The sequence below is a fragment of the Hermetia illucens genome, chromosome 3 (genome assembly GCF_905115235.1).
Source record: "Hermetia illucens chromosome 3, iHerIll2.2.curated.20191125, whole genome shotgun sequence".
Taxonomy (NCBI): domain Eukaryota; kingdom Metazoa; phylum Arthropoda; class Insecta; order Diptera; family Stratiomyidae; genus Hermetia; species Hermetia illucens.
The window spans coordinates 176,947,520-176,964,889 of NC_051851.1; the positions used below are offsets into that span (position 1 = coordinate 176,947,520).

Below are 17,370 nucleotides of genomic sequence, written 5' to 3' on the forward strand. Positions count from 1 at the left end.
TGGCTGGAAACCCACCCTTAAATTCATTCTAGCACCGCGAAATTTTTCAGAAACTGCAGGTCAAGTCCAGTGGCTTTACTCCGTTTGAGTGCATTGATGACGGAGATAATTTCCCATCTGCTTAGGGGAACAGTCCACATCCGCATGCCAAGATGACTGACCATTTCATCTACAAGGAGCGGAATTTCACCGGATGTGATACGGCTAAGAACCGTGGTGAAGTGTTTTTTCACATCTTCAGTTGTTCAACATCGTGGTTGAGAAGTTGACCGTGCACAGCGGTCAGTAGAGCTTTCGTTCGATATTGGAGTTCGAGCACATGACGCCCGCCATTGCTCGCAGCGGTCAGTAGAGCCTTCAACTACTTATGTTCATTGATCGGCTTTCACGTTTCAGATCTTATGACGCCTCTTCAGGACATGGCCGATAACCTGTGTAGCACCCAAGAAAAGGGAACTTTTGATGACGGCCCAATACTCATCAATATTCTCAGATGAATTACTCAGTATATATGTACCGTTCGATCAGCAAGATAGTTCTCCCATTGTCGAGCGTGAGCTGGATCTTACAAGCGATTGATTTTGAATCTGGGGGTCGTAGCTCCCCACCCCTGCGAGAAGTTACAAACGTAACACGTAAGCGACCAACAGATGGTGGCTTTCGAGGCCGATGTCAGTGCCTGTCTTGTTATAATACATTCAGCAGACAGCTCCTGATCGCAGTGGTTGATTTGACTACTCGAGCGGCGTTGGTGAACCCAACTGACCTTATGGCAGGCTTTGTGCTTGAATAATGTGGCACCAATGACGAGGTGGTGGAAGTTGCAGAAATCTACGAACCTCCCACCATTACCGTTGCGGTCGCCAATACCGTATTTCCCTATCACATGTCCGAACAAGTTGTTGTCCGGTTATACCTTGGCAGTCAGATCACCCCTCACGATCACAATGTCACCTTTAGGAAGCCTTTCTTGAAATTTTCCATTGATGCGTAGCGTTGTGCAATTGTAGTTTTCCTTAACCTGGACGGGAGGCAGTTAGAAGTCTGTCAGCTCCCAGGTCAAGGGAGCGCGCCTTGGGGTAGAAGTCAGAAGCAGAGTTCTACAATTTTACTTCGCTTAGGCTCAGGATAACCAGCTTATATGGCTGCAATTTCCGCTTAAGTTGGAGAAAGCGAGCCTTCTGAGGACCAGAGTTACGGTTGTCGAGGAGCATGCGCACATTCAAGAAACCAATCATAGTTCGTTTTCGATAGCCAAAGATCGTTGCTGTGGGGTCAGTCCCTATCCGAGGCGCTGATCCATTAATCGCCTTTTATAACAAGCAGCGAAGACCTGGAGTGCATTCTTAAGCCCTCCCCTTCCCTTCCTGGAAGATGTGATCTTGGCCTGGTTGTTTGCGGTGGTTTTGTCCGTATCGTGAGCAAACCTCCTTGTGGGCTCAAGGGTGAAGTTACGCCGTACAACTCGAAGTTGTACCCCTTCGTTGTAGCAGATTAGTTAGATAGGCCTCGCATCCACTGGTATGAATGCCGGGTCTGCAGTCAGTATGAACGAGTAGAACTACCCCCGTCACGGCAGGGATCTGATTGTTGCCGAAAAATCAATTGGTAGCTAAAGAGAACAATGTGACTGATTGCCTATACGTACTGAATGAAGCAGTTCGAGTGGGAAATGAGTAGCGCATCAGACACAACCAGTTGCATGGAATTTATGATGACCCAGAAGATTCAAGCATAATGCGGCTATCGTTCACAAGCGGGGTTGGTTTGTCGTGATTGGTTGCGCCATTTTGCTCTGTCACTTCTGTGACCTGGATGCAGTTGTGAGGCTTCCAAATCGCTATCCAGCGTCTCAAACCATCGGTCTTTTGGGCGTTTTCCATCGACTTCAATGATCAGACCAATCTTGGCAAGTGAATTTTCCTTAGAGCGAATTACGTGACTATGTCATCGAAAACGCCTCTATCTCCCGCAATTTTTTCACGATCGGTGCAACCCCATATCGATCATGGATATCCTCATTTCGGAATGTGATCAGGACGTGTTACGTCATTGATCCAACGCAACATTTTCGTCTCCATTATCGCGAGACGCCGTTCATTGTCTTTTATAGTCAGCCGACACTCAGAACCATTGAGGAAAAGAAAGGAGCAGGCAATAGACTCCGGAATGCGATTAGGTGCAAGAAATTGAAGAACGTCGTCGGTAGGCCGAGATAGTTAGAAGCGAATGTTGGAGGAAGCTAGGGCTCGAAAAGGGTCGTAGTGCCACGAAGTAGAGAAAAAGGCCCAAAAGTGGAAAGGCTCAGCCCTTCAAATGGTTTCAACAGAAAATCCGCTTTGCCTTTTTTTCATAAATGAAGCACTTCACGTTTACCCCGCTCCTCCATTGATTCCCAATTAAAATTCTGCTTACGTTCCCAGCGAAAACCTTCGATTCAAACCGCAGAAATTCTGAAGGGCTTTACTCCGCCACTCGGCACCTCTTGCGATCGTTATCTCCCACCCGGGCCCTCCGCAATTAAACGTCAACAAAACAGCCTCCCGCCCGCCGCACCAGTTCCAATCCACCAGCAACTGTTCGCTCGTTCTATTCCCATTCTCCTCTTTGGGTCCACTTTCGTCACAACTGGCTCAACAAATTTCCTTCCAATTGGCATTGCCCATTTCACCTCTTTCTCTATCCCGCAACAGTCGCCCTGCGGACAGGTAGGACGCGACGAAACAGAATTGGAACGCATCAAAAAGAAAATACAGTACTTTGTAAACAATCTTGTTTTCTCTTTTTCCCTTCGCCGGGGAATTTCTATTATTCATGGCATTTGATTGTGTGAGCGCAAGAGCGAACGGGAGTGTGTTTGTGTGTGGGAAATGGAGATGTGCGACGGCGCTGTCGTACGTTCGGGACAGGTCGGTTGGCTGAGCGAGACGGTGTGTGTGGCGTGAATGAGAGGGATATAGTAAACATTTCGAAAGAAAGGGCCCGTTCCTCGGTTTGACACATTTTTCCGTTCCGAGCTGTCAAAGTGACGGAACAAAGGTCCATCGACGAAACGTGAGTGGAACGTTCATCTCCAGATTTTTTGTTGTGCAGTTTCCCGACTTCTCTTGCGACAACAAATTTTCCCGAAGTGGTTTCACGGCGAGTTCGTGTGGAATTTCAAGGAGAGACGAGCGTCTGACTGGAATGTCACCTGGTAATGCCGCATTTTCAGGATATTTACGTTTTCCATATGTTTGTGGTGGAGTTTGCGTGGAACCGTTCCGGGGAAACGAAAGTGACGTCGGTGCGAAGTTTGCTTGTTTTCTGAATGAAAGTGTTTGTCCTGCGTCCTCAGGCTGTGGGCCATTGCGAGAAGCGCGTTGTCGAGTGATTTCCATCCAAAATTCGTCATAATTTCCTGGAATTTCGACTTCTCCACACCCATACACTTGCAGCCACTGGTCACATCATAGTGGAACGTGATGTCATGAAACACAAAACCCGTCTCCGGAACGCGGAACGAATTCCGTGACCAAAGCTAGTGCGAATGTAGTGGTACACGTTCCATATTCCATTGTTCGCCATCATCAAAAGAAAAGTTTTCGTGACTCGAGCAAAGATTTTTCAGAGCGATCCCACGAAAATCGTTTCTTGTGTCGATAATTCGCGATAAATTGTGTCAATTTGCCGTGCATTGTGTGAAGTAATTGATCGGAGAATCGTTAGCGCGTGTAGCACGGCTGAGTGTGTGCGGTAAGTGTCGCATTGTCCGTCCGAGAGGGTCACGTCGATCTCGGGGGGTGAATCGCTCGCCAAAACTGAATTGTGTTGCGTGAAATCTGAAGGGAATGATGGCTGGCTGGCGGGCGGACAACGTCAACAAATTGCCTTTGATAGAGTTGTGCGGCTTCGTGACGGATTAGGGGCTGGTTCGACGTCTTTCACGCCGTGGCCCACGCAATCGTTTGGCCTCGCAGGCCACCTGAAACGTACCTGCCGAGCGCCGCGATTACAGGCTCCCCAGTGGCTATTTTTATTTCGGGGCAGCGTTTTGTTTTCTTGACACGATCGGCGGATCGGCCGCTTTGGATGGCGCATTAACGGCAGCCGCGATACCGTGCCGATCTCGGGAGATTCCCTCGACGAGGCGGGCGTCGATGGCAACGGTTAACGCTGAAATTCCTACGAAATTCGCTGGCTCGTCGCGGGGCTGACACGGAAATAGACTTGGACGCAGCCGAGTGGCGAGCGCGGTCGAAATATCTCGCCTTAAAAGGCCTGAAAACAAAGCGCCGTGGATTTCATAATCAAAATCGCGATCGGGCGCTTCGCAGGTCGGCTCCCAGCCAAGGGGCTCAGAAAGAAAGATTCCCATCCGCATAACCGTAAAGCCAGCCCCTCCCGCGATAGCTGGCTGGAAGCTTGTGATTAACCTCGATCGTGTATCCACCGAGAAACCGAGAAAATTCCGCAGATTTCTCGATAGTTAGCTGGGCTGCGCTCCGCGGCTCGCATGGAACTTGTTTTCGTCTTTGCACCTCGCGTAAATGTTAAATTCCGTCCAGTCTAAAAGCCACGACGAGGCGGATTGCAAACATTTGAGTGCGATTGGAGGCCGCCGAGGCTTTTAGGTCTGTGTTTTGCCTCGATCGCGCTTGGATCTGGTTGGTTTCACATAAAACAGCTGGAAAACGGCGAGCGATGCTCTGCGCTGTGTCATGATTACAGAAAGTTGTTGTCTTTCCGCTGGCATTGCACGGCTCGCCCCGGAGCTGACGAGCGTTTTCTCGCAACCCGTTTTTCCGCAAACACTCGGAAATGTCGAAAATAACTTTCCCGCGCCGCTGGCTGGCCTTTAGTGGAAAAGGTGGCTCAATTCGGTGAACCGCTTGGCTCCGAACGGTGGCGGATGCACACATCATTCGTGGATGAGTCACCGTTTCATCAGCCCCGGGTCCACCGTCAGGTCAATGATTTGTCCGAATGGCGTTGGAGTGTTAGAATCAGTCTTGGGAGCAGGCGGATGAGTCGATCTGGCCAGTGTCAAGCTGGCGGCGAGCTAGAAAGTAGAACATGGGCCGGCCAAGTGGCTCAGTTCAGATGGTCATCGCACTAACCGGCCGTTCTGCCACTGCCCTCAAATGGGAAGCGGGAGCTCCACAGAGTGGCAGGTGTCTCCCCCATCTGCGGTCGACTTGTGACCCTGGGAAGTTTTCGTCAAAATTCTAATTTAGACTTGGGCACGGGGAGTGGGTGGGAATGTTTTGAACGAGGCGCCTGCGAAATGTTTACGTCTGGCAGTTTGGCCGACCGTGACCCTATTGAGACGCTGAGAGAAACGCTCGTTCAATGCAGACCATAAAGTCCAAATTGGAATGTTCTTGGCTTGATATGTTGCCAGGGTCTGTTTGGTTTTGATTGTTTTGATCGTTTTTGGGTCAGAAGTGGTTATGGTAATTTCCGTGATGAGTCGAGATGTTGAGGTTTGGCTGCAGATGGGCTTTACATATATCTTTGCTGAGGTGCTCCCCGTAGGCTATGTGCTTCTGGGAAGTATGCCTCAAACAGTTGATCCAAGAATGATAGAATCTTTCGTTTGGCTTCAACGATTTCTTAGCATGAATATCTCATTGGCTCCGCTAACCTGGTTTTTCCTATTCGTCCGTTGCGTACTTTTCCTCTTTAGTTTAATTTCTGCGTATGCAGTTTACTATCCACATGTGCTTGTTGATTCGCCCAGGAAGTATCTTTCATTGACAGTGGTAGCGGCTCCATCATTATTTAAAATAGATAAAAACCTTCCTTCCAGACTTACCGCTTCCTGTTCACTTCTTGGTGGAATATAGGCCATCCACACAGTGAGACTGTCTTTCAGTTTCATTATTATCACCCTTAATGTTGTGCAAGTGATGAGCTCCTTCCAGTTAGATGAACACAAGACACCCATGAAGACTGGGTTCGAACGCAAAGCAGCGAGTTTGAGAGACTGACACTCTACCCTCTCAACCATCGCGCCGTCGGCCCTATACGGCGTCAAGGAATCTAACTTTATGAAAATCTTTAGTAAGTCTTTGTTTGGAAAGATTGAAACTGGTATCCTGAATCTTTGAGCCTAAATGCGCCTCGTAGAGAAGCATGTTAAGGGTTATGTTGAATCAGGGTGAAATTTGCGAGGAATCGAGCTTCATGCTATCATCAATACCTTTTTTTTCTAGTTATGGGTGACGTTCTGCAATGAATCATGCCATCTTTCCTCAAACAACTGGAATAAACTTGCTTTCTTATTAAGACATGGATCCTGGTCAAAGGGCACTGGAATTGAGGGAAAAGAGACTTTGATTTCTGCTGATGGTGTCAGCGAACTTGGTATCATCTGACACAGCTTTTTTGTTTAAGGATTAAGGGAGTCCTAAGGCCGCATCCGTTTGATATCGGTTGAAAGCAACAAAAAACTAAACGACTGACGGCTTCATTCATGGCAGGCTCAACTCATCGGATCAGATTTCTTCAATTGGTCCAGGACGCAGATTCAAGACTCCCTCAATCGTTCAATAAAAAAAAGTTTGCAGCGGCCTATCCTCGACCTGAACGAATCGTTCTTTTCGTATTCGTTATAATTCGCACACGATCTGAGGTTGTGTTTGAGAATGAATATAAGGAAGCAATGAACATCTGGAGCCACATTCAGTTATGTTGCTAACAAGGGGTGGGGCAGCTTTATCGATGATGGGTTCGGAACAATTTGTCACTTAATGTGTGGAAATGCTACTCATTATGTTATTCATTAAAAAACTCTCCTGACATTCGTTTACTTTTGTCATTGGATGTCCGCAATTTCCAATTTAATTTTCATTATGTCGGTGTATTCAGCCGCTCTTCCAGAATTTCAAAATTCCGCCAAGAGCTTGGCCAAATCTCATAAAAAAACTAACTTCTTAGAATAAGTTCAATGGAGGAGTTTGGCTCAGAGAGGGAAGGGTTATTTTTGTCAACTGTCGAATCCGATGATACAGCACTATTGGTTATAAACAGAAAAAGGTAGAAAGATCGTCAGATTTGAATTTCAACTGCATTTTAGACGGAGACCATAGGGTCCATGCAGGATTGACTCGCAATATTCAGGCAATCGCTCCTAGGAAGTGAAAGACATTCAGATAAGTTCCATTTGATCTTAACCACTGACAAATGAAAGGAAACTTCGAAGCTATCAAATCAGTATTTTCACTCTCGGCTTCTGATGAGTCAAAACTGCATTTTATATTTCAACCAAGGACAAGAATTGTGCGGTAGCCGATTTGGTTGAATATCATCTTCTCAATCTTGTTGTGTTGTCCCATTCTTTAGGCTTATTTTTGCGCAGCATTAGGTGTGATCATCAAAAATATACAAAAGAAAATAATGCTGAAGACAAGGAGACTCCTAGGTTCGCAACAATAATAAGTATGTTCCATTGCTAGTCATATAAGGTCTACAAATAAGTTCTGTCGGTTTTCACAATAGATGGCGTAGCTTGTTTTTTATTCCATTGATCCACATTTCAAAACATTCATCGGAAAGCTACTGTCAATAGGCACAAACGTCAGTATAAATTATTTAATTGAAAATGGCCAATTTTGTACCAAATAATGTGTTTTTGCGGGGAATTCTACTTCATTATTTCAATATGAAGAAAAAAGCAACCGAAAGTCATCGCATTTTGGTGGAAGTTTATGGTGACCATGCTCTATCTGAACGAACGTGTCAGAAGTGGTTTGGACGGTTTAAAAGTGGCAATTTCGACTTGGAAGACGAAGAGCGCGCCGGACGGCCAACAATTTTTGAAGATGAAGAATTAAAGGCATTGCTCGACCAAGATCCATCGCAAACGGAAGAAGAACTTGGAAAAACACTTGGAGTCACTCAGCAAGCCATTTCCAACCGTTTAAAAGCAACGGGAATGATCCGAAAGGTCGGAAATTGGGTTCCGTATGAACTGAAGCCAAGAGACGTCGAACGCCGTTTTTTCACTTTCGAACATCTGCTCCAACGACAAGAAAGGAAGGGTTTTCTGCATCGAATAGTTACTGGCGATGAAAAGTGGATCCATTACGATAATCCCAAGCGTCGGACAACGTGGGGATACCCCGGCCATGCCTCATCATCGACGGCCAAAGCGAATATTCATGGTGAGAAGATCGTGCTGTGTATATGGTGGGACCAGTTGGGTGTGGTATACTATGAGCTACTAAAACCGAAGGAAACGGTCACGGGCAAACTCTACCAACGTCAAATGATGCGTTTGAGCCGCAAACTCAAGAAAAAACGGCCGCAATACCAGCAAAGGCATGATAAAGTTATTTTGCAACATGACAATGCTCGTCCACATGTTGCACAGCCCGTTAAAGCATATCTAGAAACGTTGAAATGGGAAGTCCTACCCCATCCGCTGTACTCTCCAGACATTGCTCCTTCTGATTACCATTTGTTCCGGTCGATGCAGCATGGCTTGGCTAACCAGCACTTCTCCAATTACGACGAACTCAAAAAATGGCTCGATGAGTGGATAGCGGCCAACCAGGCCAATTTTTGGCGCGATGGTATCTATGAATTGTCTGAAAGATGGAAGAAAGTTGTGGCTAGCGATGGGCAATACTTAAAACAATGAATGTATAACCAATTTTTCACAATAAAGCTTCAAATTTAAAGAAAAACCCGACAGAACTTATCTGTAGGCCTTATATATTTTCCTAACTTCGGGGCAATTTGTGGATACCACGCCAGTAAAAATCCTTCCCTTCGCACCATTCATCGTCATTTTTTTCACATCTTTCTATGAACTTTGAATGCAAACAATTGTTAGTCGGAAGGAGACAAGTCTGATCAGTAAGCAGCATGGGGTAGACATTCCCAACTGAGTTCTTTGAATGTGTCACCAACCGGTTTTGCCGTATGTGGTGGAGCATTGTTGTGATGGGAAAAAACTTTTTGTTGCCTCTTCTTATTCTGATCATATTTCAGCAATGCATGGTTCAAATAATTGGATTAGTTGGTAGCGGCTTACATTATTCGCCCCATTCGAGATTTAAATTAGATCACGCCCTTCCAGTTCCACCAAGCGCACAACATCGTCTTCCTGACAAAGCTACAAGCGACTACAAGAATCCACTTTTCACCAGTAATGATTGAATGCAAAAGTGAGTTTCTTCTGCATCATACGAGCAAAATTTTACAGATACTTATTCGCCTCTCCATATTCGGCTACTCTAATGGTTGGCACCTTCTGACTTTCTCATTGAGACAAAGTTCCTAGGCAAAGCCCTAAATCTGGGAAAAAGAGACTCAGAACAGAGTCGAGGTTCTCAGTCTGATTGGTAATCTCGCTCTCACTCTTCTATCCGAACATTGCAATACAGGACATTGAGGACATCGATAGATTTGTTTATTTCCACAGCGTAGTTTCTGTTGATAGTGTCAAAAAACTCAATCTCACCTGATGTATGCACAGTTTTTTCGTTTAAGGATTGAGGGAATTCTGAGTTCATATCCACCTAATGTCGGGTCGGAGAATCTCAAGAGAAACTTTCTCCCGCTTTTCTGGTCTATGGACTCCGATTTTTGGGCTATACATCGAAGATTTTTTAAAAACGTACGAATGAGAGCGTCGCCATTGGCAAACTCAACTCTTTAGAACAAAACAACAGAAAATTTGCTTGACCTACGTACGATTCGCACGCAGTATGTATGTGCGGCTGCATATAAGAGAGCAATAAACATCTGGAACGACATTCATTCACGCTGCTCCCAGGGCAGAGGTGAGGCAGCATCTGATGAGTTACCTCTAAGAGTCTGAGTTTGCAATTGGGGTATTCTGGCTCGAGGTAGTATCAAACGGTTAGCAACCTCGTCGTACGGGTCAGCTACCTGTAGACCTATCGAAAGTATAGTAGTAATGGTAAGGCCACATTAGGGAATGATGTTGTTGATAATCATATGCATGAGAATCCATTATCCGGCGATGTCGAGCAGCGCGTTATCCTGGAACTAGGTGAAACAAATAATCAAAGTGCAAAAGGGCACATAGCTAATTTACCTTCCCCTTCTTTTCTCGCGACTGGATACAGCCTAACTCGCATGTCATGGTGTTCCCCTCGTCACATCTTTCCTAGTTGAGTACCTCATAGGCTACCTTGACGTCAATATTAGTCCCTGGTCACGACAGTCTTTCTAACCTCTTTTTGATAAAAACTGGTGAATCTACCCTTCTCCTCTCTATAATTTTCAACAAGATTCTCGAAAAAAACATTTGGCTCGCCTGTGGAAAAAGACTGTTATCATTACTGTTGCACTCTTGCTGAGAGTTACCCCCCTGTTTCTTAGATCTTAGAAAGGTATGTCAGCGACTGAACGTTCACCCATTTTGGCCACCTCATAGTGAAAGAGCAGCACATTTTTGTTAAACGTGAATCTACTGCCTCTTATTTGTTCGACTTGATCAAATTTGTGACCAAACGTCTAAATTCTTAGCAGGAACCGCATTCTAACTTCACTGATTTTTCTAAAGCCTTCAATACTCTAAATCAAAGATATTTTTATCCAAGCTTACCCCTCTCAGTGTCCTAATATCGCTTGTAATATGGCTCGACTTTTAGCTTTCTAACCGATCTTGCCGCGTCTCTTTTGATGACTGTCAATCCTGCTTCTTTTTCCTCTCCGTTGGCATCACACAAGGCTCTATTTTGTTTTTCGGCCACAGGCTCGATCTATTACTAACCTCCTCCCACCCTTATCTGTTTACGTAAAAAAATCTGCCGACCGAATTTGCAACGAAGTAGGGTAAAAAACTCATTATTGGTAGACTACATGCACTTTTCGTAAAGAGCATTTCTGTAAGAGAAAAGTATTCAGGAATTTGGCAATGATGGCCGCTTAGATCTCTGATAGAAGAAAGATCGGACAACTAGCTGTATCAGGGTTGACACAGTGGGATTTCCTCCTCATTTTCTTGGTAGTCGTTAGGTTGTTGGTTTCGACTTTGTAGGGTTCGCTTATCTTACTGCTGATGGAGGATCCATGTTCTTCATTTTCCATTATCGCCTTGGAAGTGCAAGTAGATGCCTCCAGCGACTTCTTTCTACTTTTCCAACGACCCAGGCTGCATCGTCTTCATTTAACCATCACGGCCTTCAATTTCCAAATTTTAAAACCGCTCTATTGTCAGTGAGAATTGACTCCTAACGTTTTTCTGGTTTTCTCGCGTCATCCATGTGCATTTCGTGGGTAGGTGCGGTGTGGGCGCATTGCAATTTATATATTAGGTTGGGGAAAATGTAATGTATTTGTGATTGAATTTTAACGCTTTATTTAACATACTTAGAATTATCCGATTTAAGTCAAATATGCGCTGTTTTGTTCGCAAACCTGTTGCCATTTAGAAGGCAACTCCATTATCCCCCTCTTATAAAACCCGTTTCGTATCAGCAGTGCATCGCAGGCGTTGATTCGGTCCAAGAGATTTTTTTCCGTCAACTCGTGTGGCAACCAAACATTCAGCTTTTTTTTTTGGAATCCAACCTTCTGCAAATGCTTCTAAACGGTTTTATGGTCCTTACCCAGTTCCTGGCCAATCGAGCGAATGCTCACATGCCGGTCTACTTGGATGATTTCGACGATTTTATCGGTTTCTACGACGATTGGCCTATTAGTACGGGGTGTATCTTCGACATCCACTACATCAGAATGAAATCGATCGAGCCAACGCTGTGCTGTGCGAATCGTTATAGTGTCGGACCTATAAACTTCACAAATTTTTTTGGGCGCCTTCGTTGCATTATTACCTCTCAGGTAGTAAAAACCCAAAATATGACGAACTTCTTCCTTGCTGGACTCCATTTTTGACGCGCTATAACTTGAGACTGAAACGTACGATCATAAAACTGTCAAAAAGACACTTTAGCCCAGACTGCCCTTCTCCAAATCGCCGTATAGTATGACCCGATGCGATAAGTACAACACAAGATATATTTAAGTGTCGCCATCTATTGGCAAAATATGACATTACTTCTTCCCCAATCTAATATACTTCAAGCGATACTGGAGGATTGTCGATAGCAGTGAAATGATCCGAGCCCTAAAGATAACATAGTCATTAAGGCCTTGTACTCAGCGGTGCATTCTCGATGCTGGTGGAACAGTGCACGGGCGCGTCCAACAGTCTAGGTAACATGGTCAGTCACTCTCCTCTGGCTTCCCGGTCATAAAAACAGAAAGAAATGAGTGGACCGTCTGATTGACCAGGCTTGGCTCTGTTCTTGGTTAATCCCTCGATATGCGCAGTCTGTATTTCGTTAGCGACTGTTAATGGTGGAATCTACTCGCACTATTTGATAGCCACTGACCTCAAAACTTGGTAGCTTTTAGGACAGACGTGAGCAAAGGCCTGTAAGATTACGGCGATTTTCATGAGACTACTTCGAAGAATCTCTGGTTGTAGGGTGGCTGGCTGCCTGCTTGGTTGCTTTGCCACGTTTGCTGTACATATCAGTATCGACGTGTTACAATGCCATTTACTTTATTTTGCTTCCTTACAATGGAACGAGATCAGCAGATTTTTTTTTTTTACAAAACGAGGGATGTGTCTCTTTCGTGAGTTTTACTTGAATTCTGGGCCACTAATCCACCATTCAAATGAAAATCTCGAAGTGATAAAAGCGGATTTTCTTGCCAGACATGCTTCGTTGAGCTTTTAGGAACTATATGGATTCTTTTTTACTCTGAGCCCATAATATGTATTTAAAGAGATTCCAGCGCTATTTGAAGTGCTCACCTTTAATTCCTGGCGATTGAGCACGTTTGCTTTCCCTGCTCGTGACCTTTATCTTGAAGGCCGCCCACCATATCCTTTAAATAGCAAATCTTGATAGTATTCCCTTCCCAATTGCTAACGCCCATATTTGTTGAAATATAAAACAACTCAATGAAAAACGGACACATAATTGCATTGAGCCAATCACAATAAATTTCACGGTTTTATTGATGAGAAAAAATTGAAAAACGAACGAGAAATTGTGTCAAATCTATTTTTAGGACCATCCACGACTTCCGCATTTTCCTCCTACCAACCATAGATACACTATCAAGAGTTATCAGCTCAGTGCTCACTTGATTCTGCCCCAAAGTGCGTCTTTATGTAAGTCGATGGTGGGACCAGTACGTGCACGACTAATATATTCTTTGATATCACATCATACAGGGAAAATTATTATACCAAGAGTCGCCACTATGTCGGTGGTGCCATGATTAGAATATTGCAGACCGCGATGGTTGCAGTTAAAATATTTCAGCGTCGCAACAAGGGATCTCTGTGGGTGTGAATGATGTGACATTGATGTGGGCTTTGCGGAAGTAAGGACAAGTTAGAATGCTAGGGATTTTGCTTTTTGGGGGAGAAGTTCTCAAGTCGTATGGAAAGCGGTTTCGCATCTGCCTCATACTTCTTGCTTCCTCTTGGCTCATTTAAGAGGTAACAGAGCTCAGTGCTAGGAAGAACTAGAAAATCGAATTGGAAATATACGTTGGCTCTGAAGCTCTGCTTGCACAACTTGTTCAGGTGAGAGGGGACCATAAATTCTTTTCTTATCACCATTTCTGTCCATGCTGAACACTTCCTTGATGAACGTTTCCATGCAATTATTTCACAATTTTCACGCGATTTATTTGTTTAATTGAAATGCTGACGTAAGAACACTTTTCCATTGGGTATCGCATCGCCTGTTGTAATGAAATGGACGAGGAAGTATGGTATATGCTCGTCATTTCACGCTTCACTCGATGGCCCATGCAATCATTTATTAATCCTAATTTAGTGTTGAAATGATTTTGTTTGATTGGCTACAGGTTGGAGGAGGACCATGACTCTATGGAACGTGGGAGCATGCTTGAAATATATGCGGTCATACTGTGTTTTTGAAGGATTAGTAAATGGCGCTCTGTAGGTGTCGTTCAATTGACGTCATTATGATGGGGGAAAGGGTAGACATGTGGGAAGTTCCGTGGCAGTTGCTAAGGAAAGTATGATCTCAATGCCAGCGAAACTAGCAGGATGAGCCAGTCATACATCTTTTGGCCCAATAAGCATTTGTATTGAAATGTAATAATAATGGCTGTTGCGCTCGTCTGAATTTACAATCTTGGAATTTCGTCTCTGGCTGTGGGAGGGCTGCGTGCCATTTCTATGAAATTATGTTATCAGACTTCACTGTACCGTGAATTGAGAATCATGTTATCATTACAACCTACACTACTACCAAAAAGATTGACGCTATCTACCTTTTCAAATCAGAAATTACCGGAGCTTGGTTTTAAGGTCAAGTTGTTTTTACTTGCCACCCTCATATTGTCTACATAATGGAGAGCTGATGAATTGTATTTGGGTCAAGCTTTGTTTGATGAAAATATTCATTTGATGACGATGTTGTGACGCTGAAACGAATCCAACTATGGTTTTGAGACGGAAAAATGCTTTGTATTTGGAGAATGCAATGCTTTTGGAGTTGATTTTTTTGATTGCATTGCCCTTGATTTGAATTTAGAATACGTAATCAAATTTATGGCAGTTTTGATTGTTTATTATTATCAAATATCGGACATGGTTATTTCATATCCGATTTAAATTGAAAAGTGTTTATTAAACCCCACGGGTGGATGAGTGGAATGAGATTCATATCTGATTTGTAACCTATTTGGATGTTATTATTCCGGAATGAGGTGGATTTTGTTGCATAATCTTACGGAATAACGCAATTAGTCATGTTATAGGCTTACGTATCGAGAGCAAGCTCAACTTTGTACACATAATGTGTAATAATCAGTTACGAGAGCCGAGATATGTCACTCCGGTATATTGAGCGTTGAATTGCCTCTGATGCAATGCCCCTCGGAACATGCCATTAGAATAGTTAGTACAAGTTTAGTAGTTGTAATACTCGTTGTGTATCTAGAAAGGATTTCGATACTTCCCGGTTCCTTGATAGTTTTAAATCTCAACGATGATATCTACTACTTATCTATTTATCTAGTGCAAGTCGTGAATTAGAAACTTTTATCCTTCACCTTCACTTCTAGACGACTGCGAACTAAGGAGTTATCTGTTTTGATCACTGATTATCTATTGTTGTATGCATACGAGTTTGTTAGACCCTGGTTTTGTAACTAAACTTTATTTACAACTGTTTCACATAATATTTAACAACTTGTCACGTTACTATCCCATTTAAAAGCGCTCGTTGTTTGGGGTACATCAATGTTTTACTGCCTTATTGGAATTCGTTTTGAAGTTGTCGGTGGGGATGATATAGCTCAGCTACTTGATTCCCTTTTCGAATAATCTTCATTTCCTAGCATTAAATTGCAATACTACCAATCGTAGTCTGGTAAAAATACTTCTTGCAAGTTAGCAATCTATTTGTTGAATGTTTTACAAAAGCCAATTACTCGTATATCGTCGTGTTGACCAAGAATATTTTGCAGCACATTCCTCGTAAAATACACTTCAGAAATTCGAAAGTAGCTAGGACATGTCAAAGTCCAAATTGTACGAAAACTTGTCACAGTCCAGCGTCGTTTTCTCATAATTCATCATCACCACCAACGGCGCAATAACCGGTATTCGGTCTAGGCCTGCAATGAACTTCAGACATCCCAGTTTTGCCCCAAGGTACACCATTTCGATATCCATTAAAGCTGTCTACGTTATCGCTCGATCTGAGGCAGGGTCTACCACTTCTTCTTTCCCTACCATAGTTGATGGTTGCACTTTCCCATTTATACCCGCCAGTAACCAATTTTCGATCCACCGTTGAATTTCATTTTGCATCCGCCAAGATATCCATGATGTCAAAGCGTGGATTTTGATAACTGCCCTTCTTCGTCGATAACGTTCAATTGTCTATAATCTACGCTAAAATATATGACAAAATTAGACTGGATGTGGTCAGAAGACCATACTAAGTGGCCCTAGACGACCAAGAGGGAATGGCAATCCCCAAAATTTAAAAAAAATTGCGAAGTTGATCGTGAAGGTCCTCCCACAAATACTGAAGTTCCATCGAACTGGTCCATCGACCCGAGCTTGCATGCCTCTATGCTTACGAGGCTTGGGAAAGTGGGGGATGGGGTTCTTTCTTTGCCTTGGCATCCTCAGGTTATTATAATGGAGGATGTCCAGACAGAGTGATTGACGTATCAACGAACGTCTGAAATCTAAAATTTACCGCAATGTCGTCCGTCCAGTCGCTCTCTATGGTTCTGAGGGTTGGCCGACCATAAAAGACAATGAACGGCGTCTTGCGGTAATGGAGACGAAGATGTCCAGACAGAGTGGGGATCCCGCCACATTACCAAGCACGTGTCAATAGGGCACTTTGATGGAGCTTCAATATTAGTGGGCAGACCTTCACGGTGTGCCAGCTAGGCTTGGGAATGTGACGGAGGCCCCTCTCTGCCTTAGCTTCGTCCAATATAATAACCGTGGATGCCAAGACGGGGAGGGAACCTCGAAGGCCACGCTTCGCCATACATCTGAAGCATGGGAAACATCGTTTGAGGATCTGATCTGTCGTGGATCATCCCTTTCGATCGCGGCACTCGGGTTCGAAGTTTTATGGCTCCACGCGAGCAGTCGAGCCCTTATTTTTTTATTTTCATTTCAGATTAGTTCACGTAATGTTATTTCGGTAGGCTCACGCGAATCTCCTTTTTGTTTATTTTTCAAGGTCCGGTGGGACGTGTGATTTTTTTTAAAATAGCATGAGAGAGATCGAATTGTTCGAAGGGAGAGGTTTCGGCAACATTCAAAATATTTACTGGCACATATTGCCACCCATTAAATTTTATTAGACGATCTGATAAGATGTGGTTTTGCGGCGCTTCGATAAGATAAAATTGAAGTCCTCACGATCTTCTTTTTGGTACCCAAGGTATATCTGTCCACTAAAAGGTGTTGTGCTACTGATCCTTCTTTAGAGACTTCCCTCAAAATTTTGATATTTTGCCATTCCATAATTTGTTACTCCAAGTTTAAAACTAATGTCCTTGAATTTGGCAAACTCTTTCCTAAGATCCACTCGTGCGCACTATCAGCTACCAGAAAATCATGGCTGCATGCTATGTTTCTCAATTGAACTTTGCCCATATTTTTCTATTCGGCGTTAGTTCGTCTAAATCTTTCCACCGTTGACTTTACACAATGTAGTCGCGAAACTGTAGTGATGTTTCTGAGGGCACTGATTTCATCAGCCTACTCCCGCTCCATGAATTTGGTTTTTATCTAAAGAAATGGAACCATTTACGACTTGCGAATGAAACTATTATGCCTTCTGGCTCTGTCGACAGTTTCTACTAAAGTGACCTTTT

At 43.9% G+C, this 17,370-nt stretch overlaps 1 protein-coding gene across 8 annotated transcripts in view; it reads left to right on the forward strand.

Moving 5' to 3' along the window:
- LOC119653236 (putative mediator of RNA polymerase II transcription subunit 26) overlaps positions 1-17,370 on the forward strand; it is a 56,456-nt gene that overhangs the window by 6,480 nt on the left and 32,606 nt on the right. The window contains exon 1 of one of the 8 annotated variants that reach the window (XM_038057830.1): positions 3,077-3,196. The exons of 6 other annotated variants lie outside the window; for them this stretch is intronic. The gene's annotated coding sequence lies outside the window, so the exon portion shown is untranslated. Of the gene's footprint in view, positions 1-3,076; positions 3,197-3,567; positions 3,736-17,370 lie in introns of those variants that run through there. One more of the 8 variants, XM_038057826.1, reaches the window with a different exon arrangement.